Source organism: Neomonachus schauinslandi, chromosome 8 (genome assembly GCF_002201575.2).
Source record: "Neomonachus schauinslandi chromosome 8, ASM220157v2, whole genome shotgun sequence".
Taxonomy (NCBI): domain Eukaryota; kingdom Metazoa; phylum Chordata; class Mammalia; order Carnivora; family Phocidae; genus Neomonachus; species Neomonachus schauinslandi.
This window is the reverse complement of record NC_058410.1, coordinates 76,129,147-76,141,278: the sequence shown is the minus strand read 5'-3', so window position 1 is coordinate 76,141,278 and position 12,132 is coordinate 76,129,147.

Here is a 12,132-nt window from a genome sequence, read left to right as displayed (position 1 = left end):
CCTCATTTCTTCCTGATTGTATATAACTAAAGCGTAGAAATTCCTCTACCACATACCCTCAGAGGTTAAGTAGAACCAGGTGGTGGGTGAAGGGGGAATAAAATGCTGGAAATAGGCATATATTCGTAATTTCTGTTCCATTGTTGTCAAAGTGTTCCACACATTTTCTGATTGTTTATATGAGGATTAAATCCTTAATGTTTTTCTCTAACATTCTTTCCATTTTGTTTCTTAACAAGTGTGCTCTATCAATAAAGCAGAAGCGCAGTTCAATCCCTGAAAGAAAAATGGTGGTTGGAGGGGGCCACCTCATAAAATGGGGTAAGATTAAGATGACTAATATGTGCTCCTTATCTCTATCTCTCTTCACACACATCTTGAAGCCAAATGCTTATTATTATTAATAGGGGGGTTCGTGAGTACCAAGAGTGACTTCCTTAAAGAGGATGAAGTAGGGCGGCAAAAATACAAGAAGATCAAGAATTGTCTTCCTCAAAGAAAATGATTAAAAATATCCACCTTATGACCAATGTGGCCGTTTTGAGATTGTGAAAATGCTTTGCACTCATCCCTGGAAGCCCCACCACAGCATTCAGATGTCCATGGATGATCCTTCCAGAGGCACTGCCAGGAGCTAGCTGTACTTTGCTAAAGTGAACCACCAGAACTAAGAAAAGTCATTAAAATCTTAGCCTTGGAAATGTATCTTTGAAATTCTTCCTTGAGTTGGTAGCGGCAGCAGCAACAGCAGAGTCCCACTTACTGCAACGTGTCAACACAGGCCTGTTACTCTGAATGTACAGCACTGTGTACAGCAGAGCTTTGCTTGCCAGAGCCTTCAGGAAGCCCATTTTCTGTCATGTGGGTTGCTCTTCTATTTTATTAAATGCAAACTAAGGAAAATCCCCTTTTTTATGCTTCAAGAATTCTGTGTGCATACTTCAGGTGTCTGATTTATATGTTTTTCTAACCAACTCCAAAAAGAAAATATGATAGTAGGTATTTTTTTTAAGGGCTGCAATGCCAGATTTTATTCCAAGGAGTTGAAGCAATGGATGGCTAAGGCTGCCTCACCTTTCAATCTATTTAGTCAGAATGAGATCAATTCTCCCATGCAGTTGTGAGTTCCTTGAACAAAGTCTCTGTCTTATTCAGTGTTGTATTCTAAGTATCTACCATATAATGAATTAGTGCTTAATGGTTTTGAGCTGAATTTCTTCCATCCACATAGTAGTAGTGTAAAAAGCTTCTCTTGCATACCCGGGAGTTATTCTGATAAACTGATGCCTAATAATGTATATTTACACTTACGTCCTCTCATTAAATATATTACTATCAGATGAGACCTTATATTCTCAGTTGTATGATGAGAAAACTGCACATTCTATTTCCTCAATATTTCCTCTCAGTGCCAATACTTTACACGAAAAGATGTTTCTGCCAGATAAACTCAAGCAATTGATAACTAGGGCTAACATACAGTTCAATATCAACATTATATATTATTTGTATTCTATTGTAGTCCCTTTGATTTCATAATTATGAGTTTGGGATTAAAGGATGAGGACAGAATTGCTTCAGAATATTTCTAGCTTCAGTTAACAAGTATTGTTAAACTTTTGTTTATCCCCTATTTTCTGCTATCTCAATACCTTTTGGTGGTCAGCATGGCATCCTACTGAAAAATAAACTGGGATGGAGGTAATAAATTGCAAGTAATATAATTGCAAGCTAAACCTAAACTGGCAAACAGGTGTGCCCTGATAAGCAGACTTGGATCCTCTACATGAAAACTGAGCTGACTCTGCTTAAAATAATACCCTGGAGGAGAGCAATGGAGTATTCAGCAAGATGAAACACCAGAACTCACATGCTGAAAAGACTATTCCACATTAAAAACAATCAAGAGGTTAAGAGACTCTTAACTATAAGAAACAAACTGAGGGTTGCTGGAGGAGAGGTGCGGGGCGGGGGACGGAATGGGGTAATTGGGTAATGGGCATTAAGGAGGGCACTTGATGTGATGAGCACTGGGTGTTATATGCAACCGATGAATCACTAAATTCCCCCACCCCCCGAAACTAATAATACACTATATGTTAACTAACTTGAATTTAAATAAAAAAATTTTTTAAAAACCTAATCAGTGTCTTTAAGATATTTCATGATAGGAACTCTCCGAGAACACACACATTTGGATAAATTTATGATGGTATTAAAAAGGAATATTTTACTGGTATCACTGGACATTTTAGAGAATTTAATGGCTTAGAATAAAAGTCTGGTGAAGGCAATGAATACACACAACTTTGGAAATTTCTTGGACAATATGATGTGCAGTTCTATGTAGAATTCTCAGTGATGTCTTTCAAAGGTATTCTTTATTGAATAAAGGTAATCTTGATTGAAGTCAATTTTAACATTTCACTGATGAAAGTTACCTAGTCACTAGGACTGTATTGTCATTTGTACCATGGGAGTTAAAGGCAAAATCTCTAATAGAAAGGCTGCCAAAATATGCAAATAGAAATCTCTGGCCATAGGGGTCAATAGAATACTGCTGAAGCAGGCTCAATTCTGACAAAACAAGTCCTGCACAGGCTGAGATGCATCAAATCACTGGACATGGAGTTCAGTGTTTCTAAAAGATAGTGCTGGGGTGCCTGGGTGGCTCGGTTGAGTATCCGACTTGATTTCGGCTCGGGTCATGATCTCAGGGTTGTGAGATCGAGCCCCACATTAGGCTCCATGCTCAGCTCAGGGAGTCTGCTTGAGATTCTTTCTCTCCCTCTGTCCCTCCCTCCTCTGCTTGCTCAAGCTCTTTCTATATAAATCAATCAATCAATCTTTAAAAAGGAAGTGCTTCCTTGAGAGCAGGTACCATTTAAAATACCTTCTGTTAGGGCGCCTGGGTGGCTCAGTTGGTTAAGCGACTGCGTTCGGCTCAGGTCATGATCCTGGAGTCCCGGGATCGAGTCCCACATCAGACTCCCTGCTGAGCAGGGAGTCTGCTTCTCCCTCTGACCCTCCCCCCTCTCATGTGCTCTCTCTCATTCTCTCTCTCAAATAAATAAAAAAAATCTTTAAAAAAAAAAAAAAAAAAACTTCTGTTAAAGATCAGAAACTACAGGGGCGCCTGGGTGGCTCAGTCGGTTAAGCGGCTGCCTTCGGCTCAGGTCATGATCCCAGGGTCCTGGGATCGAGCCCCACGTCCGGCTCCCTGCTCAGTGGAGAGCCTGCTTCTCCCTCTCTCTCTGCCTGCCTCTCTGCTTACTTGTGCTTTCTCTCTCTGTGTCAAATAAATAAATAAAATCTTTAAAAAAAAAAAAAGATCAGAAACTACTGCAGTGCTACTTGGTAACAGGTAACTTTGGTTCATCACATAAAGGAGCTAAGATATGTCAGAAGGGCCAAGATAAATTGCTTTACTATTCTGCAACATCCGCATAAATGACCATGAGTATGAAAAAAAGTAAAAAACATGCTCAATAAAAATTTTAAAATTAAAAATAAAATATGATCCTTTACTATAGTCGTTGGACCACAATAGTTGATAGAGGCTAAAGTCTGTATAGTGAATGTACCATAGGGACCCTTCATGGAGAAGATTTCAAGTTAAATGCTACAAAAGCCTATTGAATAAGACAAGGTTTGTACTAATTTGAATCAAGTCCATCATAGCTGAACAATGGACATTATTTTTAGATTTCCTAAATTATTTCAGTACCTAGCTTGTAATATATAAGGCATTGGTAATTACTAGTTTGTTGAATTGAAGTCTCTTTGAGGGCCAGTATCAATCCAGCTATTAGACTTATTCAACCGAAATCTAGACAGTTACCTTTGCATTGAGGGAAAAAAACCTGAAAAGTCACTAAAGTGTTTAACCACAGCATCATTTGACTATTTGCACATATAGAGTGAACTAGACAAGTTGTGTCAGGGTTAAATTCTAATCAAAGTTAAGGCTTCATGGAGTCTACATGTGGTTGTGAACAAAGCATTTGAGAAACTTTAGTGGCCAGAAGGTTATTCTGATGGCCTGAAATTGGTTTAATAATCAAGATTTCAAAATTGAGTAGTACTTTACATGTATCGCCTTGTGTTTAAAAATGAAAATATAGGGTATTGGTCAAGAATCTACATTGATTCTGTAAGTCCATTCCAGGGGAATAACTTTACAAATGCCATAGACTTTTTTTTTCCCCAAACCATCTTGAAGTGTTCCTAGTTCCAGTATTTTTTTTTTTTTTTTTTCTGACAGCAGGTCTAGATTTACTTCCTTCAGGTTGGAATCTGGCCACATGTGTCTCCTGCCATCACCATGCCTCATCAGCCCCAGGAAAATGCTCATACTGAAAGAATAAAGTAGAATATTCTGGATATGTCCAGGCAGACAGAATTTGCCAGGTTTATCATTTCCTAAAATGGTATTCCATGTTCACTGTTGGGAGTCATTCCTGCTGATGAACTAGGGAGGCAATATATCTTTGGCTTGCATCTCTAATTGTAATTACATGGCAAACAAAAATAGATTCTAGTTGCTGGTCAATCTGTTTTACCCCTCATTTCATTTTGCCAAAAGATTTTCCTCTCTGGCTTCTCTTGTACTGCAGGGATTTCGACTTGATTTCGGCTCGGGTCATGATCTCAGGGTTGTGAGATCGAGCCCCACATTAGGCTCCATGCTCAGCTTCTCTATCCAGAGAAGCCCACTCACAGGCAGTATTACTGAGCAATTTTAAGTTTGCTAAAGATATCAGAGTAGATGAAAGAGGGGATTTATACACAGCACATTTCATGGCAAAAACTCTTAAGTCTCTCTCTTCCCCAAAGACTCCATTGCTTTAACAGCAGCTGCACTCAACCTCTCTGTCTGCCCTCTCCTCAACTTTGCCATACAATTCAATTCTGCCCCCACACCCTCATATTCCACTCACCCCCATGCAGGGAAGGAAGGAAGGAAGGAAGGAAGGAGGGAACTATAACAATTCATACATAAAGGCAACAAAATCCAGCAGAAGGTAGCAGAGAACGGTAGCTCTGTCAAGACTCCTAGGAAAACAACAGCACTAGTTTCAATCATGCATCCCCATGGTGTGGTACCACTCACTTCCATTCAGCATAACAAAACAGTTACTGCAAACCTAACAGACTTTCTCGGAGAAGTACTATTTTGCAGGAGTGCAGATTAAGGAGGGCACGTGTTGTGTGATGAGCACTGGGTGTTATACGTAACTAATGAATCATTGAACACTACATCAAAGACTAATGATGTACTTACTATACAGTGGCTAACTGAGCATAATAATAAAAAAAAATTCTACTTCATCTACTTAAAAAAAAAAAAAAGGAGTGCAGATTCTCTTCATACTGTTTCTGTAGAAACTAGGCACCTGGACCAGTATGATTTCCTACCACAGTAACTGAGATCTAGAGGCCTGTGCCTTTAAGTTCCAGGAAGCAGAAGAAGGGCAGTGTAGTCAAAATGTGAGGTTACCTTTCCTATGCTGATGAAAGAGTAAACTCATTGGATTAAAATTCCCCAAAGTCATCTGGGTCTAGATCTCATGAGTTCCAGTGGAAAGGGAGACATCTTCCCTCTCTGACAAATAGCTACTAACAGGATCTCAACTGATTATCAAACAAATGCTAAAGAGTTTTCATCTAAGTGGCTAATAATGGGGGGGAGTAGATTTAGGAGAATTATAATTATACTTGTCAGGAGTGATTTACTTTTGTTTATTTTGCATTCCTAATAGTCATTTGCTCTTTTAAAGTTTCATAGCTGCATTTCTAATATGATTAGCTCAAAATAATAATTGCTTCAGTGAAGGATTTATGTGGAAATCCTATTTATTCCATGCTTGTTTATTGCTAAGTCAATATGGAAAGATATAACATTTATTAGCTAATGGGACATTTGTCTTCTGAAAAAAGCCTTCTTTTTAGGAAATTTGGTTGATCTTCATGACTGGAATATAGACCACAAAAGGCAAGTATTTTTGACCTCAGCCAAGAGAACAGGCACAATTCTGCATATGCAGGAATTGTGAGATACAACTGGACACAATTCTATGCAAGCACACTTTATAGAGATATTTCAAGTTCTCTAATAAAAATAAATGATACTATAATGTGAAGTCTCTAAAAAAAAGTTCTGGCCTCTTTTTATCAGCTTACATATATATAAATTCAAAATAAAAATATTCTCTTACATAAGTCTAATAGATTTGTGACGGTGAGAAAAGATCATGGTGAGATTGTTAATTAGTTAAGAATCATTGGAATGACGTATGTACTGTAAAAGTAGACAAGCAACTTGCCTTTTAGCACTATGACTCATTTTGATTGTAATTGCTTTTGCAGGACTTCTACCCTTTCCCCAACCTTTATTTTATTAGCACAAAGACAACAAAATTCAGCAGAAGATAGCAGAAAAAGGTAGCTCTGTTAACATTAACTTCTTGGGGAGGTTCTGCCTTAGAATATAAGTGGCTGTAGACTGCAGAGTATCAGAAAATGTAGAACTGTGTCCTCTGATGGGCCCCACTCTGCCCCCACTTACAAACCCAGCACCCTACATGAATTCATTCCAGTTTAAAACAGTCATGCCATGTAATAATCTTTCCTCATAGAAAACAGAAAGCTAAGCAACAACAAAATGTTTGCTATTAATTACCATTTTATAATTAATCCTAACCTGGCAAAGCCAACTAATCTTAAAATAAATCAAACTGTACAGCTAAGGGAATAATATACCGAGTGGGGGAAAATTTCATTCTATCCAAATGCGTGAGAACTTTCCATAATGTTATTAATGAAGGAAAGAATGAACATATACTTTTATAGCAGTCCTTAGTCATATGTTATGTTTGGAGAGACATATCAACATGCGGAATATCCCAGTATATCTAAGACCAGATCACGTCCTTGGATTCAACTGTGTTCTCAGCATAAACCTAATGCCCAGAATTGAATTAATGGGCTAACCATGAAGTGCTAGATTTGAACACAACTAGCATCTTCTAGCTAAAATTAGCTATATTTTGAGTTTAATGATACCATATGTATTTTGCTTTCCAAATTTTCATAAGTAGAATCTTTCCTTTGTATCATTTTTTTTTTTTTTTTAAGTTTCCCTAAGTGCTCTTCAGCTGTTATCTTGATTCATGGACAGGTGAAAAGTCAGTCTCATCAACCTACATTTTTTTTCCTTTTGTACCAAGTTAATTCAAGTCTATTAGTACATTAATATGCAGCCAATTAAGCATAAATTAAGCAGCCTATGTGTCACGGAATTAATACCAGAGAGACAGGCAATTAGAAACGAGTGTAATTTGGCATCTCCTGGTAATATTTACACTTAGGTTCACAAAGTCAGAGATTATGTTATTCCTGAATCACGTTACTTTGCTGAATGCTTTACTGAAACATAACAGCAACAAGAGAAACAAGAAAATAAACCCCTTCCTCCTATAACACATATGTGAAGCTTTTTAAGAAATCACCATTTACCTCAGTTATTTCATTTCATCATAATTTGGTTTTGAACTCTTGGCTTCATAGTAAAATCCCATCATCAACTTTGCAAGATGCAGAAGAGACTGCTCTCACATGGCCGGCCCTGTCAGTGTCCCACCTAATTGGGCTCAGTCCCTGCACCACTGGCACATTTCCTGGCTATAGCTCCAAGGACATGAGTTCTCACTGTGAATGAGCTGAAATGCAGACAAAATACAAATTAGATTCTTCCTGTAAATGTGTGTATTGTACAGGAATCATTTCTGGTAACATTTTCCGTGTAGGATTTAATTGTTGGAGAGCTTTTCTCTTCTATCTGCCAAACCTCTTTTTTTTCTTACGCTCTTTGAATAGTAAGGCACATGAGCCTGCTAACACATAAACAATACTAAACTGGATTTTGAAAGACAGTCTATATGAAACAGAATTCATATATCTGATTTATTATACATTCATCTGATTCTTCACATAATAAATCAACAGACTTACAGAGAAACTTCAGGCTTCACAATTTTACTTGACAATGTGGAAGATACAGAATGAATCTAAAATATCATCCCTGTTTGCAAGAAAATCATAATCTCTTTGAAAGAAAGAATCACACAATAAGCAGCACAAACTGTTAGAGATATTATATTAGTAAAGCTAAATTGTGAGTTCTCTCTTTAATATGGGATACCTAAGGGGTATCTCAGACCTAACAAGACCAAAGCTGAAATCCTGTTCTTAGTCCCCCAAACCTATTCTCCCATAGTCTTCCCCTTCTAAATTAATGGCAAATCCATCCTTCCATTTGGAGTCAATCTTGATTGCTCTCCTTTTTTCACACATTACATCCAGCCCAAAAGCAAATCTTGCTAGATGTCCTGACAGGATATATCCAGGATTTAGCCACTTTTGGTCACCCTCACCGCTACCACCCTGGCCCGAGCCACCACCATTCTCATCCAGATTACAGTTATAATCTCCTAACCAGTATCTCCTCTTCCCTCTTGCCCACTCTAAATTTAATCCAACTCAGTAGTCAGAGTGATTATGTTAAAATGAAAAATAGATGATGCCACATGCTAAAAACCCTCCAGGGGCTTTCTGACCCCTCAAAGTAAAACCTAACGTTGTATAATGGTCTACATGGTTGGTCAGGATCTGAGTTCTATCATTCACCTGACCTCACTTCCTATAGCTCCTCTCTTCTTTACTCCATTCCAGCCACAGCACCCTTCTACTATTCTTCTACTTGGTGTGGCATACTCCCATCTCAGGGCCCTGGCCTGGTCCATCTGTCTGGAATACTAGCTCTCCTGGGGTTTGCTCCCTCCCCTCTTTTAAGTCTTTGCTCACAAACTGCCTCCTTGGTGGGTATTTCCCTGACCACCTTATCTAAAAGTGAAGTTTCGACTAGTCCTCCCAGCCTCTTCTCCAATTTAATTTTTTTTCCTAATTCTTACCACCTCCTAAAATGTAAGTACTGTAATTGTTTATTTTGTTTATTTTTTTTCCTTATCTGTTAGGATATACTCAGTCTCCTATCTCTCGCTTACACTGATGTATTCCCAGTACTCAGGAAAGTGCATGTCACATAGAAGGTATCAAATAAATGTTTGTTAAAGGAATGAGGCCACTTAAAAAAATCTTAGGAAGCTGAATTAGCCCTTTTTTTCCAAAAGTGTCCTTTATTCATACTTAAATACCAATTTATGTAATTTTCATCTACTTAACAAAACTGAATCAACGTATCACACTTTAAAATTTCTCAAGTGAAATATCTGATTAGATATCTAGACATCTGTTTTATTTTTCTAAATAATGTCCTATTTTCTTAAATATGCTTTTCTATCTTCATATTTATTTTCTATTCAGGCCAAAAAAAAGGGGGGGGGCAGGGAGTTATTACTCTTTGGGCACTGAATCAGTGAGGAGTAATAACATTGGCTGCTGAAACAATCAACCCCCAATCTCTTTGCCTTAACACGGTAATGATGTATTTCTTACCTATGCTATGGTCTAATAGCTTTCCTTCTAAATGATGACTCAGGATCTAGGCTTCTTCCATTTTGTGACATTGTCATCTTAAACATATGGCTAGGCAAATTTTCCAAGGAAAGGGAAAGTGAGTGTGGGATGATTATGCAGGGGATTTTATAGCCATGCCTAGAAGTGGCATATATCACTTTCACACTGGCCAAAATACAGTCAACCGAACTACTCGAGCTTTATTGTGTTCCCACAAAGAGAAAATCAAACAGGACCTCACTGTCCAAGTAGAAGAATATTCCAGAAAAAATTAATCCACTCATCCAACTATTCTGAGAAGAGATTTTGGGTCATCAACTCTAAAACTCTTGAACAAGATTCTGAGGGTTAAAGCAAAGGCTATAAGCAGAAGAGTCAGATATAGAAGGGAAGCATTGTAATGGTTCCACAAGAGGAGTTATGTTTCTCACATTTAGCATCAGCTTTGGCTAAAGAATCTCTAGGGAGGCAATTTTTTTTAGTTCAAATTGTGTTGAGAAGTCTCCTTATACCAATTAAAGAAAGTATACCATTGGACAGTCACAATTTTGTTTCTTTTTTGTCTAAGCTGTCTCTCAAATGAACACTTTGTCTATATCAAAAGATCCCCAGGGTGAGCACTATAATTCCAAATTGTCTTTGGTAAAATTGTGAGAGAAAAGAATGCATACGAGTTAGTGTTACAGTGAGAATCATAAAGAAATCAGGTGTTTGGCCTGGAAGAAGCACAGTTTCAGAATGAAAAGACCCCATGAAAACACCAAAGTGCTGGTGAGACTTGTACTTATGTGAACTTTAGTCACTGGAACTTGGTCAAAGACCAATTGTCACCCATCAGGGACCATAAAACCCCCTGATTCAGGGCAAATGAAATTAAAACAAAAGTAATTCTCAGGAACACAGAAATAAGACGAAAGAAAAAGTCCTTACAAGGTTTTGAAATGGTGACCTGGGACCAGATTTGTCCAAAGGATGCTGAAAAAAAATCTCCCGAACCTGTCAACCCCTAGGTTGGCTTGAGAAGAGAGTTACAATCCCATCCTCTTCCTATAGACTTTTATAGACAAACAACATTCAAGACAGACAGGCAGACAAAGCAATGCACTGGACAAGCAGGTAATGGATGCTAAAAAACAACTTCACTAAAGGACAATGCTAATCTGGTCAGAAAACCAAACGATTTAGAAGGATTTATTCCTAGGAACACAAAATAAACTCGGTGTGAAGGGCCTTTAAGAAAATAAATAAATTGGAAAATAAATAAATAAATGTACTGAAGCTCAATTTGAACTGTAAAATATTATTATTATTTTATAAAATATGGCTCTTCTCTCCTCCAAATAGGAAACAAGACAAAACAACAACAGCAATAACAATGCTGAAGGGTTTGAATGAAATGCCAGTTCTGCACAAACTTACCTCTCAACCAAGGACTGGTTGGGTCCTTCAGCAGGAAGAGATAGAGGGGTCTCAAATTGAAGAAATCAAGATAGAATAATAGAGCAACCACTGATATTCTGACATTGTCCTGACACTCACATTATTTTCCTATTGGACATAAACAAACTCACAGAATACCAACCTCAGAAAAGTTTACTCTGAAGCCATAGTAAAATGAAAAAAGGTAAGGCTATTTCATAATTTTATCTAACAAAGACAAAAACAAGCTCATCATGCACCCACAAAATACCAAACACCTCTTCTCTTGGCAAAATGAATGACTGTTACTTCACAAATTTCAGTTTTATCCTTGTCCTACTTTTCCTCTTCTATAGGGGTACCCAATCATATAATTAGCCCTGCTTTCTGACATTCCTATCATCCCTAAATACCCAATATAGACCTGCTTCCTCACATCCTATCATCCCTAAGCATCTAATCTAGACTTGCTTCTTTAGTCCATTCCCAAAACCCCCAACCAAAGCCCAAATCCTATAGTAGTTTTTTTTCTAACACCCTTTCACTGAGTGTATTAGTGTTCTGTGGCTGCCATAACAAATACCACAAACCAAGTAGCATAAAGCAACAGAAATTTATTCTCTTACATTCTAGAGGCCAGAAATCTGAAATCAAGGAGTCAGTAGGGTTGTACTCTGACAGCTGTTGGCATTCCTTAGTTCGTGGCCTTGTGGTACCATCTTTCCAATCTTTGTCTCCATGATCACATCATTCACTCCTCTGCTTTGTCTCATATAAGGACATCTGTCATGGGATTTAGTGCCTACCCAGATAATCCAGGATCTCTTCACCTCAAGAGCTGTAACTTAATTCCATCTACAAAGACTCTTTCCAAATAAAATTAACATTTACAGGTTCTGAGAATTAGGACGTGACTGTATCATTGTGGGGGCCACTGCTCCACCCACTGAGAGACTTCATAGTTCCCCGTATTCTTTCTCACTGCAATGAATAATAAACCCTACTTGTTCAACTACAAGTGTCTTCCTGGTGGTCTTTGGCTAGAGGGCGTCGACAAAAGAGAAAATGAAACAGAATTCAGTGAGCTCAAAGCTATGACACAGGTATTAAGGACTTCAAGATCCAAATGAAAAAATATTCCAGAAGACTTGGATCCATTCATCCAACTGCTCTGAC